The following is a 14,190-nucleotide window of genomic DNA, read 5'->3' on the forward strand; positions in this document are numbered from 1 at the left end:
TTATTGCCATGCGCTCAAAAGCCTGATTGGCTTATTATCAGGGGATGTCTTATTTTGGAGGAAACAGGGTACTATCAAAAATAACTTATGGCCTTCTTAAATTCACCATAACCTTGTAAAATATGTTGGTGTAAGAGATATTGAAAATAATTCCAAGGAACTTCAGGGTTAGGAATTGAATGTAGACTTTTCTCAAGAGAATATAAGCAAATAGGGAAAGTGCTGCTATATTTGTTCTTCCTTCTGGGCTTTCCACTACACAGAATCATAGAATCATCTGGCTATATTTATACAGCTTTAGTCTGATCCCACATATTTGGGGACTTACTATGTCACTTAAATTTGTATCTCAGACCTCTATCTTCCCTATTTTACAAAACAAAGTTAAACTTGGTCACTGTTGATCTATGTTTCATTTCTTACACCGGACAAATTTCTTGATGGCAATCATGATAATATGTTCCTCTCTTTTCCAATCAGAAGCAACATAATCCATCCAGTGATGATGGAAAAGATGGATCTGTGTCTACTTCTTTGCAATACATTTACTGTATTTTTCGGAGTATAAGACGCACCGGAGTATAAGATGCAGCTTAGTTTTTGGGGAGGAAAATAGGAAAAAAAATCTGCCTACCAGGTATTCATCTGGCTAGCATCCTTAGTCTGGTCAGCTTCAGCACATTAGTTCACTGGTTTTGAGCGCGCATGTGTGCTTTTTATCCCCTACTTGGGGATAAAGAACAGCTTCTAAAGCACAGCTGATCTTTGGAGAGAGAAGCAATGAGAAAAGCAAGCACGGAAGATTGCTTCACTCATTAGCGCCTCATTAGGGTTGAAAAAAAGCTTTGAAAAAGCTACATTCGGAGTATAAGATGCACCAAATTTTCCACCTCTTTTAGCAGGGGAAAAGTGTGTTTTATACTCCGAAAAATATGGTACTTATAACAAAAGCATGTAGCCGATTCTCAGCATCTACCACTAGCACTCTGAATAGACAGCATGTTTACTTTCTAACTTACACCAGCATAGGAAACTATAGAAAGCAAGTGTGGTGTAGTGGTTAAGGTGTTAAATAGGCACCACATCAGGGATACTCAAGTTCTGGTCTAATCTCAGCCACAGAAGTTCATTGAGTGACTTTGCACTAGTTCTCTTCTCAGCCCAATTTACCTCAGAGAGTTTTGCAGTGGGAAAACTGGGATGGAGGAACACTATCGACGCCACTTTAAGTTCCTTTATGGAAGGTGAGAAGAGAAAATAAATAAAAGTTTCCCTTGCCTAATGTATTCATATATGCAAAAAAGGAAAGTTCAATCTTGTACAAATCAAGGACAATCACTTCAAGATGCTGGGTTTCAACACAAAGAAATTGGTCAAGTGAGGACAAAGAAACGGGAGGGTCCATATTTAAATTTGATTTAATTTAAATGTTAATTAAATTAAATAGATAACTGTCCCCATATGTTCAATTACTTCACAATGGTAAAATTAAAATTTGGTAGCAACCCAAAGGCTACAGTCAAAAGAGTTGGGAGAACAGCAGATTATTCTAAATTCCACCATTTGTAATATTTTTCAGTGATGATTTTTCTATCATCAGTCTTATGTACAAGCTGAAAAGATCACAGCAATTGTGCTGCTATGGAAGCAAGATTTAAAATAGAAAGATTTTTACAGCTTGATGATCAAGATATCTTTGCATATGAACATTAATTCCTGGCCAATTCATCTTATCAATTATGTTTCGAGCCTTTCTTTTGAAAAGCAAGCCAAGAGCAATTTCTCTGTCATAGACTTACAGCATCAAGTACCCACTTTTGAGCTGATGTACAGATACTTTAAAACCTATTCTCATTGGCACAATGACAATTGAACAATCCTAAAAGAATCACTAATGGACTCTTCTATTGTTCAATTCAAGTCTTCCCATCTTGTTCTTTCCATAATTCTACCTGTCTCTTTAATCAAAGCAATAATATTGCAGTTACCTATATGGGTAAATTATGCGTGAAAAAATCAATGTTCTCTAAAATAAATTTTGGATGTTATAACAATTCAAAGTCAGAAATCTGATTTTCTGCTGTTGCATAATATTCTGGAGGCTACAGTTTTTTAGGAAATTACTGAAGCTGTAAGCCTACACACTCACACTTGAATCAGAGTAGCAATAACTGCACTGTTTTTTAAAAAATATTTTCATAGTCAGCGATGGTCTTTGAAAGCTTCCAGCTTCTTGGGAAAACATTCCTTTAGGCTGAAATTTCTCATGGTCTCTCAGCCAGTTTATGAAGTGAAAATAACTGGTTTTTTCCATCTCTGTTGTTTTACTAAATGTGCTAAACATTGCAACCAATTATTAACTGTGAAGATGTTTTCTTCACAAATGACTAATTGCAGAGAACTAAGAACTATGAGTCGCTCACCTTAGCCCTAAAGAGCACACAGGATATATTAATGATTTCAATAGAAAAGCAGGCCACTGTTCCATATTCAGTGATAGATAGATAGATAGATAGATAGATAGATAGATAGATAGATAGATTAACAGCATTGCCAAAAAGGCATTAAGAATTGTTAACCTAATCTTGAGAAGCTTCTTCTCTGGTAATATTGTATTTAAAACTAGGGCATACAAAACCTTTCCTAGACCAATTCTCGAAAACAGCTCATCTGTCTGGAACCCGCACTGCATATCGGACATTAACACAACTCTCCACTTCTCTGCTCACAACAGAATAATTTATGCCACCAGGCTTGAAATTTGGGGATTAGAAAATTTAGAACTACATCGCCTTCAGTCTGACCTAAGCATAGTACACAAAATTATCTGCTACAATGTCCTACATGTCAATGACTACTTCAGCTTCAACCGCAATAATACATGAGCACGCAATAGATACAGACTTAAGGTAAACCACTCCAAACTCGATTGCAGAAAATACGACTTCAGCAACAGAGTGGTCAATGCCTGGAATGCACTACCTGACTCTCCCAAACCCTCTTAACTTTAACCTTAGACTGTCTACTGTTGACCTCACCCCATTCCTAAGAAGTCTATAAGGGGCATGCATAAGCGCACCTATGTACCTACCGTCCCTGTCCTATTGTCCCCATTTATTTGTCCCCATTTACTGTATTTCATAATCATGTTTATACTTATATCCGTTATCTTATGCTTGATGAAAAATAAATAAATTAAAAAATAGATAGATAGATAGACGGACAGACAGACAGACAGACAGATGATAGATATATATTTCATTCTACCCTAAAATTGTGCAGTACAATCCTTTCATTTAGGGCCTAAATGAACAGGCCATGATAAACACTTTTTGCAGAGAGTTCTGGAAGGAATGAACTGGGGTTCCTGTTGTCTAAATGCTCATTATCCTTGATATAGCAATGTATGAATGGGGCAATTGTGTAATGCCAGTTGTCATTTATCATTTGCCCTGTGGCATCAGTGAAAATGAACCGGTCACTATATGGCACCTTTTGTCCTATCCAAAGCTGGTATTTAGGAGTGGAGTTATACTCTCTCCCTGACTATTTGAGAGGTGTGGAAGATTGGAACTGAGCAGCTTTTTAATTAAGTAGGTAGGTCTACCAGTAGTGTACGTTTTGGTTACAAACCATGGACAAAATTTTTGAGCATTTAAGGCATTGCTAGTGGTGAATGGCACTCTTATTATTTGGGCAATTCAGGAATAGGTAAAGGAATACTCTGGGACTGTAGGAGAGGGGTGGGCAATGAGCAGTTTGGATGTGGCCTCCAGCTCTTATTTAGTATTTTATGGAGGATTCCAAGACTATTTCATCAAAAGTGGGTTTTTTTAAGGGCACATTTGCCACTTTTGGAGTTCACAAACTATGAAATCATCTGCAAAATTAAAACATACTTAATTTGTTTTTAAAACAAAACCTAATTGCATCTTTGTTATAAACAGAAAGGAAAAAAAGGAATAATAATAAAGATTTACCAATGAACAGGTAAAGAATAATATCTCTATAGCTTAAAATGTAAAAATGAACTTTAGGCAACTGAACTGAAAGCCAATTTGGTGTACTACCAAAGGTAGTTAAGGCATCAGACTGGCTGGGACACTGAGTTCTAACTCCACCTTGGCGCAAAGCCAGCTGGTTGACCTTTGGCTAGTCACTTTCTCTCAGGCCTAGGAAAAAGACAATGGAAGTTACTTCTTGAAAACCTTGTCAAGACACCTGCAGGGACTTGTCCAGAATTGATTTATTTGTCCATTGACTAATTTCTTTCTCCATTGATTCTATGGTTGTTTTTTAAGGGACCACCTCAAGGCAATGGAAATGCAGAGCCAGGTACAATCTAGAAGTCTTGTGTGCAGCCTGAAGAGACACTCCAAAAGTTGTCACTTGATTTACTTTTATAGTAATAGAATAATAAATTGTCAAATACATTGGATGTATAAATACATATACATGTGTTTATAATTTAATTATCTCCCATTAATTCAATTTTAATTACAGTACTCTAAAACAAGTACTGTAATTAACTTGTTTTGATTTTCCTACACTTTTGAGATGTCAATCAAAGGATGTAAGTAATTCTTTGCCAAGAAAAATGGTACAGTACTGTTAATCTAACAACCAAAGCAACAACCATATGAGTTAGCAATCTTCAGTTTTAGGAATGTATGACTTTCTCAGCTTAATTTTTCATACATTCTGCAAATCTTCAGTTTAGACTTAAGTTTAAATTTAAGTTTATTAGATTTCTATACCGCCCTTCTCCCGAAGGACTCAGGGCGGTGTACAGCCATATTAAAACACATAGACTTATAAAATTTAAAACCAATTAAAATTGAATATAAAAATTTGGCCCACAAATTAAAACACACATACACCCATTTTAAAAATTCATACTAGGCCAGTCTGGCTTCCTGAAACAGAAGGGTCTTAAGGGTGCAGCGAAAAGTATGCAGGTCGGGGCTAAGACGAAGTTCTAGGGGCAGCTCATTCCAGAGGGCTGGTGCCCCCACAGAGAAGGCTCTCCCCCTGGGTGTCGCCAGTCAGCATTGTTCGGCCAACGGCACCCTGAGGAGTCCGTCTCTGTGGGAGCGTATTGGCCAGTGGGAGGTTGTTGTTGGCAGAAGGCGGTCTCGTATATACCCCGGTCCTAAGCCATGGAGTGCTTTAAAGGTGGTAACCAACACCTTGAATCACACCCGGAAGACCACCGGGAGCCAGTGCAGCTCGCGCAGGAGAGGTGTCACATGAGTGCGCCAATTCGCACCCATAACCACCTGCGCGGCTGCATTCTGGACCAGTTGGAGCCTCCGAGTGCTCTTCAAGGGGAGCCCCATGTAGAGAGTGTTGCAGTATTCCAAACGGGATGTGACGAAGGCATGAGTGACCGTGCGCAAGGCATCCCGGTCCAGAAAGGAACGCAACTGGTGCATCAGGAGAACCCTATAAAAAGCTCCCCTGGCTACAGCCGTCATGTGATCTTCCAAAGACAGCCGTGCATCCAGGAGAACACCCAAGTTGCGAGCCCTCTCTGAGGGGGCCAAGGTCTCGCCCCCAATAGTCAGCGATGGAACCAGCTGACTATACCGGGACGCCGGGAGCCACAGCCACTCGGTCTTGGAGGGGTTGAGTTTAAGCTTGTTTCTCCCCATCCAGATCCGCACAGCCTCCATGCACTGGGACATCACGTCAAGGGCATCATTGGGGTGGTCGGGGTGGAGATGTACAGCTGAGTATCATCAGCGTACTGGTGGAATCTCACCCTGAAACCACAGATGATCTCGCCCAGTGGCTTCACATAAATGTTGAACAGAAGGGGCGAGAGGACTGACCCTTGCAGCACCCCACATACAAGGTGCCTCGAGGTTGACCTCTGCCCCCTGCCAACACAAACTGCACATGGTCAGAGAGGAAGGAGGAGAACCACCGCAACACGGTGCTCCCCACTCCCAACCCCTCCAATCGTCGCAGCATGATACTATGTAGTTAATAACTACATGCATCTTCCACAACAATTCATTGCATGGGGAAGAAGTGCTCATCAGAGTTTCTTTTGGCCCTGTTTTTTTTAATCACAGTTTTCATCAGCCTTACCCCAGCAGATGTACGGTAATTTGTATCAGAGATCACCTGTATCTGCATAACCAACATTTCTGTCCCTCCCTTTTTATTTCCATCTCATTATACCCTCCCATCCCATTTCAGTTCAAATCCTACATCTGTCTAGGCCAGAGGTCTTCAAACTTGGCAGCTTTAAGACTTGTGGACTTCAACTCCCAGAATTCTCCAGCCAGCGTAGCTTAAAGCTGCCAAATCTGAAAACCTCTGGTTTAGACACTCTGCATCCAATGAAATGAGCTGAAGTTCATGAAAACCTGTATCTTTTAATAAAATATGTTAGAAAAAGGTGCTACCAGAATCCTGATATTTTTTTGCCTAACACTGCTATTCTCCAATAATGTCAACACCAGTATATGTGTCACAATGTGTTAATAACAAGTGAATCTGTTCCTTCTCAATAGAAAAAAAGTTGTTAACTTTTGATACGTATAAAACCCAATTACTTGAGACCAGTGGACCCATAGAAGAAAATAGCTGCCATGGGAACTTGCTCATTCACTAAATGGCTTCCACCAGGCACAAAACATCAATATATTCAAAAGAAACTGATGAGTTGGTCCCTTTCACCTTCTTTAATTGTGCTATTCATCCTTTCAAAGCCCAGTTTAGCTTCATTTTCATTTTCTTTTTTGGGATAAGTAGTCACATCTACAAAATTCTGAGCTACAGCCATATCCCATTGTTATTTTATGAATGCCTAAGGGCTAATGTAAATCCAAGGGCATCCTTGGAAATAAAGATCATGGAAGTCCTTGATTATCACCTCCAGTTATAAATGTGTTTATAATTTTTTTTTAAAAAAAAATCAAAAGTAGGGTGAGAAAGGAACTTCTGTCAATGCCAATTCATTTCTGTGGATGTATTGATGAGTACCCCAAATATAGAAAAATGGGTTTTTTTTATTTGTTTCATTGTGACTCTAAGGGAAAAAGACTTTACTTTTTACTGAGGAAAAGGAAATGGTCAGAGTATTCATCAGTTGCAGTCCAAGAATGGAACATGGTTTAAAATATAGACGCTCACTCAGTGGTGAAATCCAATTTTTTTTGCTATGGTTCTGCGGGCGTGGCTTGGTGGGCGTGGTGTGGTTTGGTGGGCAGGGGAAAGATACTGCAAAAATTCCATTCCTACCCCATTCTAGGGGGAAGGATATTGCAAAATCCCCATGCCCTCCCCACTCCAGGGGAAGGATATTGCAAAATCTCCATTCCCACCCCACTCCAGGGGAAGGATATTGCAAAATCCCCATTCCCTCCCCCCACTGGGGCCAGCCAGAGGTGGTATTTGCCGGTTCTCCAAACTACTCAAAATTTCCACTACCGGTTCTCCAGAACCCGTCAGAACCTGCTGGATTTCACCCCTGCGCTCACTGCTGTTGTACCACTGGCTAGTTTGCTTATCTTAAAACCTATTCAGTCTTGCATCTCTTTGCTGAAACACATATGCATTGCCTCCACTATTCCTATGGAAATATAGGCAAAGAATCAAATGGAAGCAAAATTTTATAAAAAGATTTTTATGAAGTAAAACTGAAACCATTGCAAGAATGATTGAAATAGGATAATGATGAAAAAAAAAAATATCAGAGCCTGATTACTGTTGACAATGAAAATGAACAGATGTTTATTGAAAGGGGGCAGAGCAACAGCAATTGGCTTCCTTTGTTCCAAAAGCCTCCTGATTCCTGGTTCAAGTTGGTTGTGTCCTTCAAGCAATGTAATTGCACCTTAATCCATGAGCCACAGTGTTATAAAGCTTACAGAGACTAGATGTAAAGGAACGTTTTTCAACTCAGTATTTCCATATTTTGTTAATGATATCTGAAAGAGATTTGCAGGAATGGCTCACATTCAAGATTGATACAGTCTCTTTAGGATTAACCACAGGAGATCTGGTTTGGCTAGATAACACTGAATATAAGAGGTTTAATTTTCATATCATCAGTGTTCACATCCTTTCCAATAAGCAGCTGACAAGAGAGCAGACCAGTCAATGAAGGTATTCATTCCCACACGTTTTTTCATGCATCCCCTTTACTCAGCTAAATTTTCCAGTGGGATAGCCAGCTCCAGGACAGAATGATGCCTTTATTTGCCTTCCCTCCTGTCAGTCCTTAGAAGTACTGAGCTGAGGGATTTTTAAGAACAATGTCTTTTTTCCTGTCATGCTCAAGTGAAAACCAGAAAATGGTTTTATACAGGCCAGATATAACATACATTGTAGGGGAAAAAATCATAAAATGATTTAAAATGTTATAAACCATTTCCCTTCATCAGAAGTTGCAATTGGTGAGCATGCATTAACAGCTTCTTTCTATCATTGATATACAAAATCAGATTCTAACATTAATGTAGCATGTAAGGGTTTTTTTGCCTCAACATTTCAAAACTCCATACATTTCTGAAAGTATGTTTTCTAAGAAAATATTATCATATACTAGGAATAACACAGAAGTCAATTTGCATAATTTTGCTAAATTGTATTTAATATTCTTAAGGAACAACTAACAGTTATTTTCAGACACCAAATTACCAGCAATTATGCAGATTTTTTGTAAGACTCTGTATCATTATAATATACTTGTGACCAATAATTATAATATACTTGTGAATAGTTACAAGCATATTTTGTTCCAGGTAGTTGGCTACCTGCAACAAAATATGCTTGTAACTATTCACAAGTATATTATAATTATTGGTCACAAGTATATTATAATGATACAGAGTCTTACAACTGGTTTGTCTCAGAAGGCTGATACAAGTCATAATTTAGATCTAAATGGGAGTAAACAGGGATAAAAGTGAGAAACAATATAAAAGAGTCCTATCTAATAGAAAATAGTCCATTTAATTTACTGAACTTAATGAAAAGTTCAGTTGGCCACTTCACATGAAGAAACTGAGGTGTTATATCAGCTCTGGATTTGCCCAGAAAAAAGTTTACCTATATTTCCTGGTTGATTAAAATTTCTTGTGACAGGAGGAGCCATTCATACTTTGCAGTATACTTCAGAAAATTCAAGAAGTATTTCATATGCCTACAGTTTTATATGGCATATCAACCTATCCAGTAAAAATGATTTCTGTTTGCATGGGAAGCTGTTTGAATTTAAATTTCACAATGCTATATAAGATTTTAGTTAAATATAGTACAAATTGTATTCTTTACAGCAGGGGTGTCAAACTCACATCGTCATGGTGACATCACGTGACATATCGGGACTTTTTCCCCCTTCGTTAAAATGGGGTGGGGATGGCCAACACATGACACATCCAGCCCACCGGCTGGGAGTTTGACAGCCCTGCTTTAGAGCATTAGTTCATTTGCATTCTTGTTTTTGCTTCATTAAGAAACTTTCCCCATATACTATAAGAAAGCAAATGAGGGAAAGGAGGGAGGGAGGGAGGAGCCACATGAAAGTGAAAAAAAAGCTGTCAAGTATTCTGAGCTCAGAAAAATGATCTGTCTTCTAAGCTAATTTAGTATATACTATGGTGCATACAATGTCCTTCAACATGGACAGAGAAAAACCTCACACTGGTGAGAGAAAATCCTGTTGAAGTGGCCCGCTACTGGGTGAATGTCATTTAGTTTTAATTCTATTATTTACATACTTTTTATGCGTGCTATATTTTTATGACCTATTTTATACCTATTTTATTTGAATTATAAGTTCTTCTGACACCGAAAAAAAAAAGATCAAGTAAGAATCCTTTCCAGATTTATCTAAAGTATCAAGGGATAGGACTTAGGAAGTTTCCTTCCATCCATCCATCCATTCATCTTTATAAAGTTAAAAACCATACCACTGGAACATTTCTGATTTTCAAAATCACAAACCAGTTTTTCCCTCTTGAAAATTAAAATGATTGGTGATTAGGAATGTTCTTTAAACAAAAGTCTAATTTTAAATGCTTTTCACAGCTGAACTTCTTAAGTTTCTTCACAGTCTTCAAACATAGGCCAAAATGACAGCTTATTTAGATGGTAAGACAATCACATAATTTTCAGGATGATGAAAATTATGATGCAGATACTTCCTGTACATTATTTCAATATGCCACGTACATATCAGCCCAACATTTCCCCTTATCTACATATTTAAAAAGCCAGTGTGATGTCCTACTCTTCTCAAAATGACATTCTATTCTTGCATGTTTTAAAAAAGTATTGCCCAGTAAAGCCAATTGTGGCATTAATTCTTGTTCTACAGAAAAACTAAGTTGTTACTCTTTAGAACATTGCTATGATGGCAATCTGTTCTTCATTTCTTTTCCTACCCAAAATCTATTTGTGATATGAATTTTGCAGGCACAACAATTGCCTTTAAGAAAAAACATACAATTCACCTTTGTACAAATTCCTTCCAATAATTAGTGGTCTTGCTAACATTTTATTAAATCACAGTTTTAAGAATGTACAAGTTTGCGAAATCTCTCCCACTAAGAGTGCTTGGTTTTGTTTTTTTTTTCTTTACATGGGCACACAGTGTAGGCATTTGTTTGCTTTCCAGTTGACATTTCTTTCCTTTTTGGAGTGATGCAAGAGTTCAGTCCACGCCTGTTGGCATCTATGCCTTTTGCAGCTGCTTCACAAATGATAATTTCAGTCTGTTCAAATATCATTCTCATTCTTTTATGAAACTTCTGTCTTGATGGCATCTAGAATTAGAAAGCAGAAGCAACTTAAACATGTTTTTGTTTTGACAGCCTCTCCAATCCCCAAGGCCCAAAGAGTCTAAAGGCCTGTCTAAAGTGCAGCACCAGATTTTTAAAAAACAAACACAAGGTGTTTTGAGGGATCAGAATTTAAATTAGAAAGTAGATAGATAGATAGATAGATAGATAGATGATAGATAGATAGATAGATAGATAGATAGATAGATAGATAGATAGATAGACAGACAGACAGATAATAGACAGACGGACAGACAGACAGACAGACAGACAGACAGACAGATAATAGATAGATAGATAGATAGATAGATAGATAGATAGATAGATAGATAGATAGATAGGCAGGCAGGCAGGCAGGCAGGCAGGCAGGCAGGCAGGCAGGCAGGCATTCTAGAGGGCAGGTGCCATGACAGAGATGTCATGCTTTTGCTGAGTACCATCAGTTGATGGGACCTGGAACACCTCTATTCTGTCTGGCTGTCCAGGCCAAGCAAGCCCTATGTTTTGAAGGACTTGGTGAACACCATTTTGAATTGCACCCATAATTGAATGGCAACCAATGCAGTTCATGGGGCAGTAACTTTACTATCCACCCTCAATGCCCACTCTTCTACATTCTAACTTGACTAGATTTTTTTAAAACTAGAGAACTAAAAACTATCAAGAACTAATAATTAAGATAAAAGGATAAAGGATGAAAGAGAAACCAAAGCCAAAATTCCAGAGAAAAACACAGTAAAAATACAAAGAAATTACTTCAAATTTTCTTTTACAACTAGTATAAGCTAAATTTACATTATCGTAATCGCTTACTCTAAATTTCTGATATAACTTTCATTTTTTCTATTATCTACTATTTTTTATAATCATCAAACCCATATAACATAATGTCATTTTTTTCCATCTGGAAGTTCAAAAGGTGCTTCTAATCATCATTAAAAGTAGTGTTTTTTCTCTAATCAAAGATGTCAATTTTGCCATCTCAGGTAGCTCCATCAACTTCATCATCCATTCTTCCATTTTGGTTATGTCACACCTTTCCACCATGGTGCATATAACAGTCTCACTGCTATTATCTTATAACTGAACTTTTTCCCGTTTGTCCATCAGTCCCAAAAGGAACAGATCTGGGTTCAGTTGTATATTAATCTTTAATATCTTCTGAATTAATGTGTGCATTTGAATCCGATTTTTTGGCTTTGTTACACGTCCATTATTTGAAGTATTTTTATACATTATGGGCAGTTTTTCCAATGACAAATACCAAAAGTACATCATTATAATTTCTTTAAGATTATAACGTAATGTGAATTTCAATCCTTTTATCCACTTATTCTTCCATTGTTCCACATTGTTCCATTGTTCCAAAATTTTTAGCTCTTTTATCATATATTTTGCTTTTTGATCTTTTCAACAAAAATGTATACATTTTAGCAATAATATGCTCATCATTTGTACATAATTCTGTTTCAAATTAACTACAGCAGGTATACTACTTGGGAGAGAATGTATGTAATTACCTCATTATGTTGTTCCTTAGGATATAATTGCCATGGCTAAAGTTTGATTGAAAATTCTTTAAACCATCTTTGTAATCATGATTTAGCACACCAAAACACTAGAAGAAAAGCTCCACTAGATAGCGCTTTCAATTTGCCCCACAACAATTCTGCAAGGTGGGTTCAGCTGGGACATAGTAACTGACCCCAGCTCATATGGTGAGCCTCTGTGACTGAGGTGAACTATAACCTGGTTGTCCCCACCCCTAGTCTTACAACTTAATCACTACACCACATTAACATACCTTCCCACTTGCTCAGACATCCTGCAACAAGTCATCTGACTTTTTATTTCCCCCCAAGGATTGTGAAGCAATATATTTTATCCTTTTTGACAAAGAGCATCCTGTCTGTTTAAGGAAGGAAAAAAAGTTATTTAAGAGAGTTCTAGGAATGCCCTGCAGTTCCATTGTTGATGTCAGCTGCATGTAAGGAAAGAGCCACCATGGACTGCCCTATGCCACATAAGGGAATCCACAACAAATTTTAGAAGGCACTTTTGACCTTCTCCTTCCTGAACTTTCAGCCACAAGCTATTACATCCCATTGGTTGGAGAATCCAGTTGCACAATCTTTGTAATCATGGCTTTGCTCTCATCCCAGCCTGTTTATTTTCCTCCCTGCTTTCCTGTGAATCTACCACCCAGAAGGAGCTGCTGCTATGCAGTAGTTCTTCATGAGATTCCTAACGTAAGTCCAGGCTTTAGTCAAACGGACATGTTATAGCTCCTTTCTACAGGTGGGGCTCAATTTTGTAAAACAAAGCAAAGCCAAGCCAGGATAGCCAAGGCTAATTTTAACTTCTCAGCTGAAATGTAAATCCAAGGTGTTTTTTTAAAAATAAAAACTATAAGTCACGGTTACCATTTTAACCTGCAAATACGCTAATTATCCACAAGATCGATGTGTGGAGCTCCTGTTAGTTTTTCTTCAGAGTGTTGTGTTTGTCCCTTCAGAGATTCATCATTTCTTCTTCATAATTTCTCTTTCTGGTTATGTTGTTTTTTTTATTTTATAACATAATCACCCCAGAGTCTTGTGGGATTGGGCAGCTTCTAAATTTAAACAAATAAGCCTACTTTACAGAAAGTTGAAGGAGACTGATGGAATTGATATTAGTTATTTACATGACCTTAGGAAAAATTAAGCCTGCTCACTTGAGCCAAAACACTTTCTGTCTGACTTTTTGATCTACATCCAGATTGAAACATGCATATTTCAGTCTGAACACTGACAAATATGTATTTCATATTTGGATATGGAATACCAGAAGCAAGCTGTTCCTCCATGGAAAAATTTGCACCCAAAATATTTTGCACATCTCCATTATTGGGCTAACATCAGTAAGATTTTATATGATTCTGAATTAATAGTTGAATGAGGTGACTAAGAATTGACATCAACTTGATGATACATAATCAAAATTAAGGTAAAAATGTTAAATTTGTGAAAACAATCAACCAATGGAACAGCTTGCCTTCAGAAGTTGTGGGAGCTTCATCACTGGAACCTTTCAAGAAGAGACTGGACTGCAGGATCTCCTGCTTGGGCGGGGGGGTTGAACTAGATGACATACAAGGTCTCTTCCAACTCTGTTATTCTGTTCTGTTCTGATAAAACTGTCCTAGTAAACTCTCCTAATATATCTAAAAACCTATTGACAGTAAGGGGTACCATTATGGAAAATAGCAACAGCACTTAGACTCTCTGAGCGGTTTATGATCTCAGCATATTGCCCTCCCAACAATCTGATTACTCACTTTACCAGCCTTGGAAGGATGGAAGGCTGAGTCAACCTCAAGCCCCATCAGGATCGAATTTCAGACTGTGGG

General features: G+C 37.9%; 1 long non-coding RNA gene across 1 annotated transcript; it reads right to left on the reverse strand.

Annotated features, from left to right (window-relative positions):
* Nucleotides 1-10,500: 10,500 nt before the first annotated feature.
* LOC117678835 (uncharacterized) lies at nt 10,501-12,687 on the reverse strand. The gene is made up of 2 exons (XR_004595149.1): nt 12,604-12,687; nt 10,501-10,784 (listed from the first exon to the last, which is right to left on the reverse strand). It is a non-coding gene; the product is annotated as an uncharacterized LOC117678835 (long non-coding RNA).
* Nucleotides 12,688-14,190: the final 1,503 nt, after the last annotated feature.

The sequence above is a fragment of the Pantherophis guttatus genome, chromosome 6, assembly GCF_059756535.1.
Source record: "Pantherophis guttatus breed Tessera chromosome 6, ASM5975653v1, whole genome shotgun sequence".
NCBI lineage: Eukaryota > Metazoa > Chordata > Lepidosauria > Squamata > Colubridae > Pantherophis > Pantherophis guttatus.